The sequence below is a fragment of the Peromyscus eremicus genome, chromosome 8a (assembly GCF_949786415.1).
Source record: "Peromyscus eremicus chromosome 8a, PerEre_H2_v1, whole genome shotgun sequence".
Classification (NCBI taxonomy): Eukaryota; Metazoa; Chordata; class Mammalia; order Rodentia; family Cricetidae; genus Peromyscus; species Peromyscus eremicus.
Genome location: NC_081423.1, coordinates 95329551 through 95348198, shown reverse-complemented (window position 1 = coordinate 95348198; position 18648 = coordinate 95329551). Strand labels below are relative to the sequence as shown.

At 46.3% G+C, this 18648-nt stretch overlaps 1 protein-coding gene across 3 annotated transcripts in view; it reads left to right on the top strand.

The window, feature by feature from the left end:
- The window catches only part of Slc39a11 (solute carrier family 39 member 11), a 440696-nt gene that overhangs the window by 233789 nt on the left and 188259 nt on the right, over positions 1–18648 (top strand). The window lies entirely within an intron of this gene.

The following is an 18648-nucleotide window of genomic DNA, read 5'->3' as shown; positions in this document are numbered from 1 at the left end:
TAACATCTGCTTCTCATCATAGCGGCTGGCATTGTCTCCTGACTCAGCCTTCCTGTTCCCAGAATTCTCTTCTCTGCTTGTCCCACCTATACTTCCTGCCTGGCTACTGGCCAATCAGCATTTTATTTATACAGAGCGATATCCACAGCAGGCTCAGTTACGTAGCCTTTCTCATGGTCTGGTCCGTATATGGTCAGAGAATTCTTTACACCTTAGGAGTGGATAGTCTCTCTTAAAGATGTCGTGCTCATTAGGTCGACAGGCCCACAGGAGGGAACACAGCATGCCAAGGTCCCATTAGAATTTAGACGGCTTCTCTCTTAGTATTCTGTTGCTGTGATAAATACAATGACCCAAGCAGGTTGATGGGGTGGAGGGTTCAGCTTACACTTCCACATCACAGTCCACCACTGAAGGAAGTCAGGGTAGGAACTCAAGCAGGACTCTGGAAGCAGGAACGAAAGTAGGAACCATGGAGGAGCAATGCTTGCTGAGCTGGCCTTCTTACACAGCTCACCTGTGTGATAGTGAATACACAGGGGCTCTCCCACATCAGTCATCAATCAATCATTTATTAGGCCAGTCTGATGGAGGCAGTTCCTCAGTTGAGGTTCCTACTTCCTAGGTGACTCTGCTTTGTGTTAAGCTGACAAAAATTAATTAGCTCAACTTCTCACTCAGACACCTGGCTTATCCAGCCATCCATGGCCCAAGGCCCTGGGTCCATCTTTGTTGCTTCAAGATGCAACTTGTTCTCTGGGGTGACCATTTCTGAATGAAACATGACTTGTAAGGATGAGACAGAAGGTGAGGAGAGATGCTGTAGACATCTTGTCTTTGACAACCTATCCCCATTCTGGACACCACGTTGGGAAACTCAGTGGAGGCCGAATACTCCAGCTTCTCTGACTTGAGGCACCCTTCTCTCTATTCCCAGGCTTCCAATGGTCACCTTTTTGGAAGGAGCAAGGCTTCCTCCATCCCTGGCCCTTCTCCATCATTCCCCTGTCCTAGAAATAACTGCTACAGGTAATTAATGGTTTGTGAAATCCCTCCCTCAGTGAGACCCTTACTATGTCTTTTCCATCTCAGGTTATCATGTTCCCAGGAGAGCATGGCATGTGCTGTGGGAGACCAGCCTCTGAGGCCAACAGCATCAGTGGTTGGCAGAAATGTCTCCGGTGCAGAAGCCTGCTGGCTGCCATGGTGTATGCAGCAGGAGTGAGGAGACATGAGGCACAGTTGCAGGGCTGGAGACACTCCTGGCTTGTTTGAAATTTGAGGTTTTTTTTTTCTCTCCTTTTTTTTCTCCCAAAGGCAGACAAATCTTTCTAGACAATTGAAAGGACCCATCAGGCCCAATTACTTTGAAAACTTCTCATTGTTTCTTCCATTATCATCTGTCCCTGCCGGTTCCCTCTTGAAATTTAATGGGGGGAAAACGTGAAGATAAACACAGCGCAGAGCTCCCAGGCTCTGGGAGATCTCCTGTCTGCTGTCTCCGAGGCTGGGATGCTCTTTTGTGTTGCAGGGCTGGCCCAGGCTTTGGTTGGCCATGGCTGCCAAGTAAGCCTTTGAAAGGTCACCGGAGAGCATTATTTCTAGTGGTGGCTGCGGAGTGTGACAACATGGGAAACCGTACAGATGGGAAGTGGCTGGAAGAGGCCTAGAGGCAGGGCGTTGGAAGGGGCTCTTGGACATTCATGTGAAAAGCCAGCCTTGACTTGTGTTCCTGCTTCTCCTGTGGTCTTTTCTGGTGTACATTTTAAATTTTACTTAGTTGTTTTATTTATTTATTTGTTTTTTTTTTTTTTTTTGAGTTGGGGGGTTTTTTCTCACTGTGTAACCCAGGTAAGACCTGAACACCAGGATTCCATCAGTTTTCCTTTCCTTGGCTTCCAGACAGGTACATGCCACTCTCTACCATTTTTGTTCACTTTGCTGGAGTGTCTAAGTGACTCTTTTGCTTCCCAGACTATAGTTTATGATGTTTGGCTAAGATAGAGAAAAGCCCCAAATAATTTTTAGGTTTCACTGTGTGTTTGCAGAACAGGACCTACTCTTTAATACCTCAGGAAACTGGGGGTGATCAGCAAAAGGAGACCTGGGCCCTGGGATAGCTGCCAGAAGACAGTGGCTTTTACCCGGATCTAGGTTCTTCCGTCAGCTGCACATTCATCCCTCCTTCACTTCCTGGTTCTCAAAGCTGTCTGGTCTTTCCATCTTCCTGTTCTCGCCTGTGGGCATGGACCATCCGCCCCTTGCTCACTTGTTCATCATTCTGTCACTGTCCTGTCCCGGCTGTGATGCTTCCCCGGCGCTGCTGTGACAAACCATCCCACACTCAGATGACTTTAAGCAATGCTAATTTCCCTTCTCAGCAATGACATCGGGTACGAGTGGGGATGTGCTCTTTCTGACGGCTCTTGGAGGGGATCATTCCTTGCGTCTCCCCAGACTCTGGTCGTTCCCATCTATCTAACCTGTAGCTCCGGCCCCACACTCCTCTCTGTTTCTCTCTGTGTGTCGTCTCCACTTTCGCTTTGAGGTTTACCCTAATATGATCTCATCTTAATAATGTCAGTGAAGACTCTTCTTCCAAATAAGGTTGTGTTCTGTAGTTCCAGGTCACATGAGTTTGGAGGGGACACTGTTCTGTCTACGTGGTGTCAGCCCCAGCCTTGATGGTGTCAGGTACTGTCCCTTCTACAGGTCCCAGATTTATGGGCAAGGGCAAACATGGCCCACCAGCCTTGAACCTGCGGCTTCTGGGGAAACTGATGGCTACATCATCACCAGATATCCAGGTATGAGCCAGAGCCACCTTCCTGTGCCTGCTTTTATGGTTCCCTGGTCAGAGTAGTTGTTTTCATGTGTCTTCAGTCTAGGTCTCTACACTCAGCACATACCTGGTCCCGTTGTCTGTGCTCAGTGACAAGAAGGGCTGGTTCTGAATGCCAGCCTCTGGCTTCTGCCTGCAGTCCCTGCCTCTGATAGGATTTCACAGTGAGCCATGTGTCAGCTGCCTCCCAGGATGCAGTGCGCCTTTGCTTTAGTGGGGGTGGGAGGGTGGGATGGGGGATGGGGGTGGGGGGTGGGGCAACAGGTCAGTGAGTAAAGCCTGCACCTGTACAGAGATTTTCTGTTACCTAATAGCTATACAGCTCTGTTACCTGCCGTCCTGTCCCCGGCATTGGCATTCTACCCATGATGCTGCCTCATTGGCTTCCAGCCTCCATTCTCATAAATCTCCACAGAGAAATTGTTCTGACTTAGCCTGCACCCAATTTTTCACATTTTTATCAGCTCTGCAGATAGGCTCTTGGATTTCTTCAGTTTGATGACCCTCCTGCAACATAATCCTAGAAGGCGGTGTGTTTGCTTTCTCTAGTGGATGCAAGCATGTGGGTGATATCTGGAAGCCTGGCTTCTGCTAAGAAAGAGGGAGACATAAAAATAAAGGCTTCCCCTGCACTGTGCTGGTGAGAGACCAGACCCTGTAATTGCAGCTGTTCCCTAATTAGTTCCTACTTCTCCAACACACTGACTCGACATGCTTATTAGCATGGATGTTAGCGTGTGTGTGTGTGTGTGTGTGTGTGTGTGTGTGTGTGTGTGTGTGTGTGTTGCTGGAGATAAACTCAGGATCCTGGGTGTGTGCTCTGCTACCAAGTTAGACTCCAGTGTCTTGTGGTGGTATCAGTGACTACAGATACCAGTGTTCTGTCCTGGAAGGTGGTACCTGGCGCATTTTAATTTCTTTATCCTTGTGATGGTTAATGTTAATTGTCAACTTGTTAGGATCTGGACTCATCTGGGATGTAATCTTCCTGGCACATCTGTGTGTTGGCCTCTGAGAATTCGAGGGCTTGTTTTATGTTAATTGATGTGGGAGCATGCATCTTGATTGTGAGTGGGACCCTTCGTAGGCAGGGGATCTGGGCCTGTATAAAGTGGAGGCAGCAAGCCGAGTCCCAGAACAGTTTGTCATTCTCTGTCCGATTGTGGATGTCATGTGACCACATCTTTCAGCTTCTGCCCTCTCGACTCCCCCACTGTGATGGACAGTGCTCTCAGACTGTGGGCCGAAATAAACTCTGTCCCACTGAAGCTGTTTTTGTCGGGAAAACTTATCACAGCAACAGGGAACGAAGCCAAGACAGGCTCCATTCCTTCCTCATACCAGACCCTGGCCGGTGAACACAGCATCCAGGTCAAGGTGCAGCCCTGATGACTTCAGGTCAAGTCCAAGCTCCCAAGCTTTGTAGGAGCACACTTTTGGGGCCCCTGTTCCTCACTGTTCCCATGGCAGGTTCTCAGACCCCGCCACCACCCCCTGCCCTTCCTCCTCAGAATCACATGCCTGCTCTTCCCCCCAGACTTGTATGTTTCCTGATGGCCCCGCTCCATTCACACCGTCCAGAGATCATGGTGGCATCTCCCACTTCCTTGCCTTGATGGCTCTCTCTGCCTGTGCTCACAACATGCCTCGTTCTATCACGTGGACTTTCCCCAGTGCCCATCTTTCCCCAGTCTGTGTGTCTTGCCTACCACTGTGATCCTGAGATATGCAGATGGCATCACACTTCAAATGTGGTGAGTGTCATTCAGCGGGAATGTGGCTGGGACTAGAGCGAGTCAAACTATTGGGCTTAGCTTTCCTCAAAATTCTGCTATCCTTTCTTTAAATTAAAGAGGCACACACCACACAAAAATGGGATTTAAGATTTAAAAGACAAAGTAAAAATGGAAGCAGTAGTAATTGTTAGTTTGAGGATGAGGAAACCGAGTAAGATTGAGTGTTCAGTTCCGGTGTGGGGGATGGAATCTCCTGGGGCCTCTTCCTTGATCCCTGTTCTCTAACCAGCATGAATATTGCACCATCTTTTGTTGTTGTTGTTATTTTGTGTGTGAGCATGTGAACTTGTGTAGATGCATGCATGCCTTAAAGAGAAATAAATGCACTTCATCACCCTTGGCTTTTCACATGGGTGTGTGTGTGTGTGTGTGTGTGTGTGTGTGTGTGTGTGAATACTCATGCATGAGGACAACCCCAGCTGTTGTTCCTCATTGCCATCACCTCGGTTCTATTTTTATTTCTAATTATGTGTGGGTGTGTGCATCTGCATGTGGGCTTTTACACATGTTTGTAGGTGCCCACAGAGGTTAGAGGCAATGGATCCCCTGGAACCAGAGTTACAGACAGTTGTGAGCCACCATGTGACTGCTGGGAACTGAACCTGGGTCTTCTGTAAGAGCAGCAGGTGCTCTCAACCTCTGAGCCATCACTCCAGTCTCCATCTTGGTTCTTGAGAAGATAGCTCTTTGTCTGGAACTTGCTAAACAGGCTAGGCTGGCTCAGCAGCAAGCCCCAGGGTTCCACTTGTCTCTGCCTCTCTCTCTTCTCTGTATCTGCACTCTCTTCATTTATTACAGTGAGCTAGTGTGTCAGAAAGAGTACCCAAAGTAGACTGCTTCCTACTCTGTGACGTTTCAGAGGAAGGGCAGGCTGGGTCATCACTCCTCTTCCGGTGTTGTATTTGGTACTGATGTCTACCAAGCGCATGAAGGTGTGACCTGGCTCACCCTGCAATGTCCCCATTGGATGTGGACTGCATGGTAGGCTCATAACTGCCATCAAATTCCCATCTATGGGAATTTGTCACATGATCCGAATGCTAAGTTTTTACAGCCCTAGTAAATAAGCTAGATTCTGAGGACTTTGAGTTTTAAGGCATTGAATCATACCAAATGCACACTAAGAAAAAAAAGATTTAAAAAATCTTTAATAGAGCCTTGGGATTATGAGCACTTCATTAAGCACTAATTCCTTCAAAACTGGCAATTTGTGCATGATATATATTAGCAATTTTCACTTCGCTGCAGTATTTGGCTAAGTAATACCCTTTCCCAGCCATCCTTCACAGAGGAATTTATTGAACATTCTCAATTGGGTGTTGCTGATGGTAATGTTCAGATGGAATTTTCTTTCCTTAAACACACAGACCATGGCAGTGAGAGGCAGAGAGAGAGAGACAGAGACAGAGACAGAGACACAGAGAGAGACAGAGACAGAGACAGAGACAGAGTCAGAGAGACAGAGACCGAGAGAGAAAACAAGGGAGGAGGGAGATAAATATGGGGACATGCCATGGAGGACAGTAAGCCCAGGTGCTTGTTTCTCTTTAAGGGGAAGCTCAGTAGAGTTCTTCATGTGTATGTGTGCAAGAGTACGTGTATGCATGGGTATGTGTGTGTGTGTGTGTGTGCGTGTGTGTGTGCACATGCATGCATGAGTGCACATGCACCTTGTTTTCTGGCACTGGGTCCCTCACTGGCCTGGGATCCACCCAGTAGGCTAGGTTAGCTGGGCAATGACCCCCAGGTTTCTACCTGTCTCTGCCTCACCGATGCTAGGATTATAAATGCACTTCATCACCCTTGGCTTTTCACATGGGTGTTGAGGATCAAACTTGGGTGTAGTTGTTTTTTTTTCTCTTTGGAGGCCCACCACCCAGCTCCCAAATAAATACACAGAGACTTATTCTTACTTATGAATGTCTGACCTTAGCTTGGCTTGTTTCTAGCCAGCTTTTCTAATTTAAATAATCTTGTTTCTCTTTTTCTATGTTTTGCCTCTGGGCTTTTTAACTTTTCTTTATTCTGTATATCTTTCCTTCTTACTTTGTGGCTGGCTGTGTGCCTGGGTGGCTAGCCCCTGGCATCCTCCTCTCTTTCTCCTTTTCTCACTCCTAACTCTTTCTATTTGTCCTTTCTGCCTATTCACCCCATGTAGCTAGAGGTTTTCTGGTCTTGCCTGGCCCACAGTCAGGACAAATCTCTAACCCGCCAGTCCCACAGCAGCTCAGACCCAGCCAAGTAAACACACAGAGACTTATATTGCTTACAGACTGTATGGCCGTGGCAGGCTTCTTGCTAACTGTTCTTATATCTTAAATTAATCCATTTCTATAAATCTATACCTTGCCACGTGGCTCGTGGCTTACTGGCATCTTCACATGCTGCTTGTCATGGCAGCGGCTGGCAGTGTCTCTGACTCAGCCTTCCACTTCCCAGAATTCTTCTCCTCCTTGTCCCGCCTTTACTTCCTCCTGCCTGACTACTGGCCAATCAGTGTTTTATTTACTAACCAATCAGAGTAACACATTTGCCATACAGAACATCTCACAGCAACCCCATCTATCCTTTCTCCTGCCTTGCTATTGGCTGTTCAGCTCTTTATTAGACCATCAGATGTTTTAGACAGGCAAAGTAACACAGCTTCACAGAGTTAAACAAATGCAACATAAAAGAATACAACACATCTTTGCATCATTAAACAAATATTCCAGAGCATAAACAAATGTACTACATCTTCAATTAATATTCCACAACACTTGGGCACACTAAACACTTTACAAATAGAGTAAACTCCCTAGCTCCAGGGCTCTCTATAGTATAAACAGTATAAATAAATAAATAAATAGTATTCACAGTGGTATTGGGTCTTTTTAGGTAGTTTTCAAACCAGGTCAGGGATGTTTTATTCACTCTATAGTTCTGTATTGCAGTCTGGCTTCTCTCTGTCCCTTTTCTCACTGCTCCTGGGGTCTGCCAGTCTTCCAAGATACCTATGTTCCTTCACAATATATCTCAGTCCCATTAATACTGCCAATGCAATTTACTATAAAGTCATCGAGAAGAACCCTGATTTTAGTTAACCAGTTAGACAAAGATGTGAATGGGTATTTACTGAGGTATTACTGTCCCAGGATCGGGGGATACCCTGTCACGGGCTGTGTCTCCCCAGCTTTAGCACACTATCCATAGCCACTCCTATATGATGCCGACCTCTGTGTTTGAGATGTTCCCTCTCCTCCTGGCAGTTTCCATGTGGATTTTCAAGCCTTAAGCACTCCGTCCTCTATGGGACCTCTCTCCACCAAGGCTGCAGTGTGAGTCCCTTTTAGATCCCTGTCCTTCTCCTATCTACTGATTATTGGCATTGCTGTTCTGCTTTGGACTTCATCAGTTTCATGCATCAGTTTCTCTTGCTGCTCGCTTCTGCGACTTCAGATACTATGCAGTCTTACCTGCCTCTGTATCCTAGCAGGGAGTTCTAAAGGTGCCCGGGATGTACAAGTGTTTGGCAGATATTTAAAATGATACGTCTTTTATGTTTTTAGAGATTTATTTTATTGTTTTGAAATTATTTCTATATGTGTGTCTCTGTTTATATGCTTGTGATTGCCAATGCCTGCAGAGGTCAGAGGCATTAAATCCCTCCCCCTCCCCCGGAGCTGGAGTTACATTTCTGAGTCACCTGCCTGGGTGCTAGGAGTTAAACTCCAGTCTTCTGCAAGAACAGTACATGCTGGTAACTGCTGAGCCATTTCTGCAGTCTAAAACAATACTTTAATCAGGTGGTAGATCTGTTGCCCTTTTATGTTTTCTTCATGTCTAGTGATTAAATTTGTTCTTTGACAGTCTCACACATACATATTCTGTGTGCTCCCTCCCACGTCTCTTCATTCCTACACATGCTTACCATTCCACTCTTCCTTGCAGCTTCCTTTGCCACATCCTTGTCTTCCTGCTTTGTTTTGTGACTCACTGTTTTTAACCAGAGTCATCTGTGTGACCACAGATTTGGAACTATCCACTGGAGTCTGATGAGCTCACTGTTGGGCATACAATTGAAGATAATGACTGTCCCTCCACCAGAATCCATCAGCACCCAATAGTTCAACAGGGAGGGGTACCATGGTTGACTGTTGAAAGGCCCAGTCTTGTGCAGGCCAGTGCACTCTGCATAGCTACTTTCCAAAGGTTCCAAGGTGGCTCTACTCATCTTAGTTGCCGAGTATAAAGAAACTGAGTTGGAACTGTGATGGAAGCTTCCTTCCTGCTGACTAGTTTTCATGATGTCAGAAGGTGCTATGCCGGCTTCTGGGGAGGAAAAGGCATCAATGGTCTTCTTCAACTGTGAACTCTCCGAACTACAGTGCTAAGCTAGCAAGATGTCCTAATTGATACATTAGTGGCACAGCCATTCTGGGGACAACCAACTGCTCTCAGCTTGGATTTGAGGCCTGCTCTACAAGACAGAGTGCCCACACTGTTACTTCTCTTGTTGCTGTGAGAAATTACCTGACACAAGAAACTTTAGGAAGGGGAGGTTCATCTTGGCTCATAGTTTGATGTTACAGTCCATCATCACAGAGAAGCCATGGGGCAGGAGCTTGAGGCAGCTGGTCATGTTGTGTCCAAAGTCAAGAAGCAGAGAGAGAGAGAGAGAGAGAGAGAGAGAGAGAGAGAGAGAGAGAGAGAGGAATTCTGGTGCTTAGTTCACTTTCTCCTTCTTATTCAGACAAAGATAGTTTGGGATGATGCTCCCCACATTCAGGTTGGGTCTTCCCTCTTGAGTTGAAGTTTCCTGGAAACACCCTCACAGACACAGCTAGAGGTGTGTTTCCATAGTGATTGTGCATCTAATGATGTTGACAATGAAGATTTCTGTGTGCCTTGGTGTAGCCCAAGGGAATTTCTAACTTTTTATCTGTCCAATAGTGGTATTCCTAGCCTTATCCATGTCTCAGAGCCTCCTCTTCCTAGTGCTATAGCATAGATGGAACCCAGGGGCCTTGCACATGCTGACCAAGTGCTGTACCACTGAGCCATACCCTCAATGTCCCGAGGTCCTCCCAGATGTGTTTTAATCTACCACTTTCTAACCATGGCATATTAATTCTTATTTCTCTCACTGTGGCAGGACACCAGACAGAAACAATGCAAGGAAAGGAGTTATTTAGGGTCCCGGTTCAGGGTGTGTGATCTATATGGCACCTGATCACATCCTAGTGGCATTCAATGAGCACAGATCTCCACTGGAAGTAGGCCTGGGACTAACACCCTCAAGGCCCACCACAGTGACCCACTCCTTCCCTGGAGGCCCTACCTCCTAAAGGTCCCACTGCCTCCAAAACTGTGCCACAGCTGAGGAACAATGTTAAACATATGGGGGACACATTTCATATTTAAACCATAACACTTTGTTATGCGTTTTGGATTTTTATAGCAATTAAAGCTCTGCCCCCTCCAAATTTTATCCATTAGTCTTCCAAAATTAGGTTCTCAGGTTATGTAGCAGGAACTACATTTAAAGAACATATTGTACTATATAGGTGTCCAAAGAATTAGTTCTGTTTTGAGCTTCTGTGGTCCCCATGGTTTTATTCAATAGTATAAGACTTCTTTCTCCTCCCTCTCCTCTTCCTTCTTCTTCTTTTGGTTGGAGATGGACAGGGGGTATTGTTTTCTTTAAACTTCATATGATAATTGCTTTGACAGGGAAGCATTAGTCCTCATTCCGATTGGCACTGCATTTGAAATCAGAGTCACAGCTACCATTATGAAGATCTCCCTCATTTCCCAGTCATCAATTTAACATGGTTGTCTCTCGGAGAAGCCACCCTGTAAAATACATCAATGCTATCAACGAATGACAAGCCACATTCACTGGCCTCTCTCTGTATCTTCCATTTGGCCTTTTGATACAGCCCATCCGCTCGTCATAGGACGGAGCTGAGTGGCCAGTCTGTGCTCCGGATGGCACCTCACGGAGCACTTCGTGACTGCTGAAGCTGGGTAGTCCAGCAAAACGGATGGGTTGTAAACCAATTGTTTCTGTGCCATGCCGCCTTGCCCAGAATCTGTAGAAATTGATAGCATCTTTTAGCCCTGAAGTCTAGAGATTCAATTTACTCTGTAGCTCACTTAGAAAAGATAGGAAAAAGAATAATGCCAAATCAGTGGGGAAATAGACTCCCCAATCTGGAACGAACCACACAATATTATTTAATCTATTTCTCCTCATTCTTTTTTCCTACCCAGGAAAGAGAATTATCTCTTTTTTTTTTCCTCCTCCCTGAGACTCTTCAGAGGTGAAGCCGTTTTCTGTCACTTCTGTCCCTACTCCCAATTCTATAGTAAGAGACAGGAGTGTGCCCCCCACTTCCACAGAGGCCCTTCCCATCCTGTGCACAACTCGTGAAGGCTCAAGACTCCTGGCTCTCTGTTGATCGCCTTTTTCTTTGCACTGCTGAGGATTCAACCCAGGCCATCAGGAATGATAGGCAAGCATGCTCCACCACTAAGCTGCACCCCAGCTCCATTCAGAAAGTCCTTAGGAGCATCAGCTATGTGTCGGACTCCGTGCTGGACCTATGGAAGCAGTCACACAGAAGAGAGCAGCAGAGTCCCAGACTCACGAGCTAGTGGGGAGACAGGTAAAGTGATTTCAAAGACACCCATGCAAGTTTAGGAGTGATACGATCATGATGTATGTTGATAGGTAGAGGTGTATGTGTGTCTACATCAGTTCGCAGAACAATGTCAAGTAGGGAGGGACTGAAAAGAGAAAGTCAGGTATGGCCAGAGACAGGGACCAGGAAGTCGTTTTGAGAGGAGTGGTTTTGGGTGGTGGTGGTGGTGGGGTATGTGTGTGCACAGGAGTGTGCATTTGGAGGTCTGAGGTCGACTCTGGCTATCTTCCTTGATTGCTCTCCCCTTTATTTATCAAGGCAGGGTCTCTCAATTGAACCCCAGACCTACCTCTTTGACTAGTCTAGATAGCCACTTTTTTTCCCTGACAGCTCCCCGAGTAGCAGAATTACAGGAAGGTTGCCATGTCTCCTGGCATTTATGTGGGTGTTGGGGATCAAAACTTGAGTCCTCACTCTTGCCTGGTAATCACTTTGTCCACTGGGCCATTGCCCAGCTCCTGAGAAGACTTTTGTGAAGCACCTAGAGCAGAGACTAGAATCCTGAAGTGCTAGGAGAGAGCAAAGAGAGAACCTTCTAGATTGAAGAACAGCAAAATATCAGGCCTTAAGGGTTACAGGAGCTGCAGATAGGAGTGGTGTGAACCCTAGGCATACCAGGTGTGCATGTGCACACACGTGTATGCCATGTGTGTTTGCATGTGTGTGTGTGCCCTGTGTGCGTGTGTGTGCCCTATGTGTGAAGTGTGTGCACATGCATGTGTGTGGCCCAAGGAAAGCCGGCATCTTCTAGCGATTGGTCAGCCCAGTAGTTTGGCTCTCTAAAGGAGCCAAGCCCCTCTGCAACACCTGTCACAGAGCCCAGCAGATGTTAGCCTTCAAGAGCTCTTCACTTCTCCCCTGGCACTCACTGCCTCAGACACTGCTACGTATTCACCAGAATCCCAAACCACAGCTCTGGTCCAGTCCATCCCGCTCTGCCCTAGCCCTCCTGTCCTTAGTTCTCTTCCCCGCTTCATCCGTTCCTTCCCTTCCAGATCCACCTGGAACACATGCCTTCGACCGAGTCTCCACTGGTAGAGCCTCTCAGTTACTTGGGTCCTATGCCCACATCTGTAGCTAGGACACCACTCTCCAGATCATGTGGAAGCTATTTCTTCTCCCGGCCACTCAGGCCAGCTCGGGGCCAGAAGCACGGTTCACAGTGTTCTTATTTTTGCTCTCGGTTGAAGCCTTCTTTAAACTCCTGTGTTGGGCTGGAACACTCTTGCCTTATTCGCTAGGCGGCTGTTGTAATAAAGGCCTGCTCAACTCCTCAGTGAAGTCTCATAGCTTACACATAGCATCTTTTGGACTAACTCATGGCGGGGGAGGACGGGACTCTGGTCCATGTACCTTATGCCATCCAGGCCCTTTGAGTCCTGTCAGCTGGTGGGTCCTGGGATCGTGGAGTTCTCTTAGGTCCTCTGCGGTTTGACTGTAGACAAGGGAAGAGGGGAAGCCAGGAGGACTTCAGTGAGATTCAGACACAAAGTCTAGAAACATCCGCTAGCTCTCTCTTTTGCCCACATTTCTATTGGCTGTATTGGAGTCACATGGCTCACCTCACTTACGGGGAATCCTGGGAAGAGCTCTGGAGGAAGAGGAAACAGAATGTGAGGAACACAGAGTAGTCTCGTCGGCGCTGATAGCTCCATGGGGGCAGTTCCTGATGTCCTTGCCTGTGGTCACTCTTGAGTCCCCTTCTCAGTGCAGACTTAAACTTTAATGTTGGATTCTCAGCCCTTAGTGCCCAGTCTTTCCATGGCTCTTGCTACTTCTTTTCCTCTGTCTTGGACATTTTCTTTCATTGGTTTCTTTCCTGTCCTCCCTTCATCTTCTGGAGTCTTCTTTCCAGAACCTTCCCCTTCTTCACATTCAGTCTTTTGACGTCAGCATTGGGTCATCCCTACACTCTGCTTCTCTCTTTCTTTACTGGAGCTCCTGATGCTTGTTGAGAAAGACTATGCCCCACGAGGGGTCAGCACCACTACAGAGTCAGGGCTCTGCTCTCCAGGCTCTCGGGACTCAGCAGCTCCTTCTCGTCTCTTCTAGATGATTTTTCAGAGATTTGACAGGCTTGTTGAGCTCCTTTCTTAGCCTTCATCCTCCTGCTTCCTTTTCTTTCCCTTTGAAACTTATGACAGGAGAGGACTCTCTCTGCTCTCCCCTAGCTCCATGCCGACAATGCCCAGGGCATCTGCAGTGATTTGCTGTCCGTTTCCTTCCTATCTGGCAACATCTTGCCAGTATCTTTTGGGGCTTCTTCTTCTTTAATTGACTGTTTACTTAGCAGACCCCCCCCCCTCCCCCACATCCTCCATCGTTTCATCAGCTTTTCACTTTTTACTCCATTCTCTCCTGGATATCTCACTCATGCTCATTGTTCCTCTTAGAACCTCGGGGCTGAGGCTTCTGAGTCAATTGTCCAGCCAAGCTTTCTCTGTGAACGTCAGAACCAAACATCCCGACTCTTTCTGAATCTCTTTATTCATTTGTCCAGCAGCCATTTATATTCAGTGGTTCTAAAATGAAGTATACGATAGATCGGCTTTTCCCTCCAACCTGTGCCTTCTCTATCTCTTTTATTGCTCATATCAGGAAGAGTTTAATGGAACCAAATTTACTTGGCCTCTCCAGCCTGAAGCCTCAGCATCGTTTATCTCTCTTCCTTTTCTCTAACCCTCAAATCCACTTAGTTTACCAGGCTCTGCTGATTCTGCTTCACAAATACTTCTCAAATCTCTGCCTACTGTGACTGCTGAGTCTCACATTGTACCTCACCGGGACCATCTGACTGTGCACCATCACCCCTGCCCTTCCCTGCCTCTGGGCTCCATCTCTCACCCACCTAACTGTATATTCATTTGTTCCATCTTTTCACCGGGTCAGAGTCCATTGTCCCTCACATGACACCCAAGCCATGCTGATCAATACAGCACATGGCTCCCCAGTACAAATCAAATCTGCTCCTGCAAGATAAATGAAAACAAAATGAAAAACGACCCCAGTACCGTGGAAATGAATCTTTGTGGCTCAGGATAAAATTACAAGTGACAGTATTATAGGTGGGTTATGAAGGAGTGGAATCTTAAATAACTTAGGAGGGAGCAGAAATTATGTGCTGTTGAAATGTCATTCAATAACAGAAAGGTCTCTTGTTGGGGGAGCAACACCAGCATCCAAGTTGCTGAGACTGGAGAACGGCTGTGTGAGATGTGTAAATGAGCAAAAGGAACACCTCCAACTGATGCATCTTACACACTGTTCCACAGATGCCTATGGGAGGGAGTTAGCTCATCATCACCAGTCAGCATTTGGGTGTTGTATCTGTAGCTGTGTCTTCAAAAATACATGTACTGTGTTGGAGAATGCTCTCCTTTTCAGTAGGAAGAACAGATATTTGCTCCATAACAGAGTCATTGTGTATTTGGGTGGTATAAAAGGTTATTAGAATTTTGTTTGACTGCTGAGGCTTATCCTGATCAACATGCTTAATCACTATAGTATCATGTCTCTGCAACCTGTCTCTCCCAGTTGATACTGACTTTGAGGGAAATGATCTTAAGGCTGATGTAGTAGGTAAAATGCTGCTGTTGTGTGGACTCTGAAAAGATCATACATGCTTAGAAATATCTTTATTTAGAGCAAAGAAGGTTCCAAAAGGCTTGGTCATCACAAAGCAGTCACATGTAAGTGTCCATTAACCCCCAACCTTGGGTCATGTGTAGATCCAAGATATTGGAGCTCTATTATATGACTTCCTTTAGATTCATTAAGGTTTGTGGGTTGAAAGCACACAGAGTTCTGTGTGGCTCTCAGTGCTGTGGCCAAGTACCCAAACACACAGTTAAACTTTAGACCTGTGCACTCCTTATAATTTAGTAGCATTTAAAATGTAGGAAGGAGAAGTTTAGACTTAGGGTCCAATGTAACCATCCTGGTAGAAATGAAGATATTCTGCAGAGACTTCTCTCTCTTACTCTTTGGTTATGTTAAAACAGTGGACCCCAGAAATTGTAACTCCCCCAGGAGTCTCATGCTGGGAGAAGGAAAGGGGAGCTTGTAGCTTGAGTTTTCCTGACTGGCCCACAGTCAGGACAAATCTTTGTCACCTGCCAGTCCCACAGCCACTCAGACCCGACCAAGTAAACACAGAGACTTATATTGGTTACAAAGTATACGGCCATGGCAGGCTTCTTGCTAACTGTTCTTACAGCTTAAATTAATCCATTTCCATTAATCTATACGTTGCCACGTGGCTCGTGGCTTACCGGCATCTTCACTGCTGTTTGTCATCCTGGCGGCTGGCAGTGCCTCTCTGACTCAGCCTTCCACTTCCCAGCTTTATTCTCCTCCTTGTCCCGCCTATACTTCCTGCCTAGCCAATGGCCAATCAGTGTTTTATTTATTGACCAATCAGCAACACATTTGCCATACAGACCATCCCACAGCACTCCCCCCCCTTTTTTTTTTCAAAAAGGAAGGTTTTAACCTTAACAAAGTAAAATTACATATAATTTGGGAATTTGGGCGTAGCTTCTCTTACTACTTCCTGCTGGAGGGGGGCGCTGTATTTTATGGGGACACAAAGAAAATTTTAGGATTATGGAGTAGTCCGTGAGGGTGTATTGTCTGAGCCAGTCGCCTTGAAACAGTTCTGGATGTTGGATCATCTGGGCCATGGTGTCATCGGAGACCTTTCAGGGGGTCTTGGCTGGTCAAACCTGATGTATCTTAATCTGGAACAAATCCATAGCCTTTGGCTTTCTGTGGAAACAAAAGCAGAGTCTCCTTTCCAAAGCAACACATCCTTACATCCAAATTTTGAAGTCAAGGTACCTTTAAAATATACATTTTGGCATAACTCAACAGCTTTTACAATCAAATGTTTTTCTGCAGTTAAAAATCCCAAAGACAACACAATCCAGATTCTCTGTATAATATTCATCTTTACGTGGCTTATATTTTTATATTAATTTTACTGTCTCTTTAAAGACTTTATTTTTTAAAACTATGTATTTCTTTATATAACTGTATATATCATCTTTTTTTGTCTCTTTCAAGCCTACGTATATTTTACACGCATTGTAAACTATTACATCTGAATCTGTCTTATTGTGAATCTATTGCTTTAAACTGCAGCAGCTGTGGCTGCTGGCTCCGCCCACCTCAGCTTCCCAACATGGCGGTGGTTTACCGCCAACTCTGGGAGCTATCATGGGTCTATGCTTTTGTCCAAGCAGCGTGTAGCCCAGAAACCTCTTTTTTTGTTTTGTACTAGCAAAGTCTAAATCCACCATGCAGCTTAATGTGCCACTTGCAGAGGCCTCATTCCCGCCATATGGCGGCAGGTCGAGCACCCACACGCCAGGAACCCACAAGTAGCTCAAACCAGCAGCTGCCGCTCATTTGAGAGAGACAATTAGGAACTGTTTTTAGCTCCGTTTTAGAATCTTTTTTCTCAGTTTTTAGGTGGAAACTCTTGCCACCACGTTGGACGCCATTTGTAGCTTGAGTTTTCCTGCCTGGCCCACAGTCAGGACAAATCTTTGTCACCCGCCAGTCCCACAGCCACTCAGACCCGACCAAGTAAATACAGAGACTTATATTGGTTACAAAGTGTATGGCCTTGGCAGGCTTCTTGCTAACTGTTCTTACAGCTTAAATTAATCCATTTCCATTAATCTATACGTTGCCACGTGGCTCGTGGCTTACCGGCATCTTTACATGCTGTTTGTCATCCTGGCGGCTGGCAGTGCCTCTCTGACTCAGCCTTCCACTTCCCAGCTTTATTCTCCTCCTTGTCCCGCCTATACTTCCTGCCTAGCCAATGGCCAATCAGTGTTTTATTTATTGACCAATCAGCAACACATTTGCCATACAGACCATCCCACAGCAGGAGCTTGTTTCCTGAAAAGAGATGTCACACAGTTCTGACAACTTGTCAGACCATCTTATAGGATGAGACTCAAGCCAAGACGGTGATGGGTGACAGACAGGACTGCACCTAGACCTAACTGCTTAGTTAGGCACACCTCTCACCGTCCATGTAAACTTACACCTCCTGTTAGTGCCCCAAAGGTGGACTTGGGAGTCGGGGTGGTTACCAGACCTCTTTGTAATTCTTCCCAATGTAGCCAGTTGAATAAATCTCCCTTTTCAGCCTTCAACTATTACTTTTTTGATTAACTGCCTTATGAGTATGGGAAGCTAAGCCTGCCTTGTTATGGGTTTCATGGGCTCAGGCTCTGACCCTAAGCACTCCAGTAACACTAAGATGGTAAGCAAGGTCCCCATCTGATGTACCGTGGCTTCATTCCCAGGTCCTTAGAATATTTGGTCCTGATTAGTAGGATTTGGGGAAGAATTTTCCAGCTCCTGAAATATTTCTGGGAATAAAAATTTTTTTTTTCCTTTTTTAGAAACAGTGATCTGAGTGTGAGGGAAATGGAGTTTCCAAGGCAGGCTGGGAGCAACTGGGGAAAGTTTCGTCTCTAAACTCCCACTCAGAAATCAGGAGATAGGGAAACATCATGGGTATCAGAGCACACTTGCATTTTGTGTTTAGCTTTGTGTTTAGCGAATAGGGGCGAACAAATGGAGTCATGGTTCTGCTCAGCAGGCTGGTGTTTTTAATGACCAATCTTTTCCCCTCCCCGATTCTATATTTGCAGTAATCTGGGCAAGCGCCTACACAAATAGCCACAATTTGTAAATTGTGCCTGACATATTTTCTGCTCTTTGAATTCCCTGAGTGCCTGCAATATAATTAGAAATAAGCAATCTTTTACATCGTAATAGGAAAAGGGACATGGTTTCAGCATGCAAATAAGACGTTACCTAAACAGAAAATTACAGCTGCGAAGCCGACTGTCGTCACCGAGGAAGAAAAGAGGCTGTTGAAGGAGGTGGGGCCGGTTGCCAGCTTTGCACACTGACATTTTCCTCTTCCGTCCAGTCACCTGCTGTGTGCATGGGCAGAAGGAGGAGACTCAGATGATGCAAGACCTTGGGGAGAAATGCTCCGGGCTTACTCAGTGGGATTGAGACTGCATGGCTGAACAGACCCACTAGTGGGCTTCCTTAGCTTTATCGCACAGTTCCCTCAGCCAGACCTGAGAGGTGGCTGGCGTGTTTAAGAGATAGCCAGTAAGTCAGTGTCTGCCACCTGGGGGATACGGGTAGAGAGGGAAGAAATAAGAAGATTCCAGCAGAGCAAACAGGAGAGCGGCCTGGGAGGATGTCCAAATGTCAGGAGAAACTAGTTTCATGGGAGCCACATGAGGTATGTTTAGAGTTGGCTGGCGGAAGGATTGGTAGACAT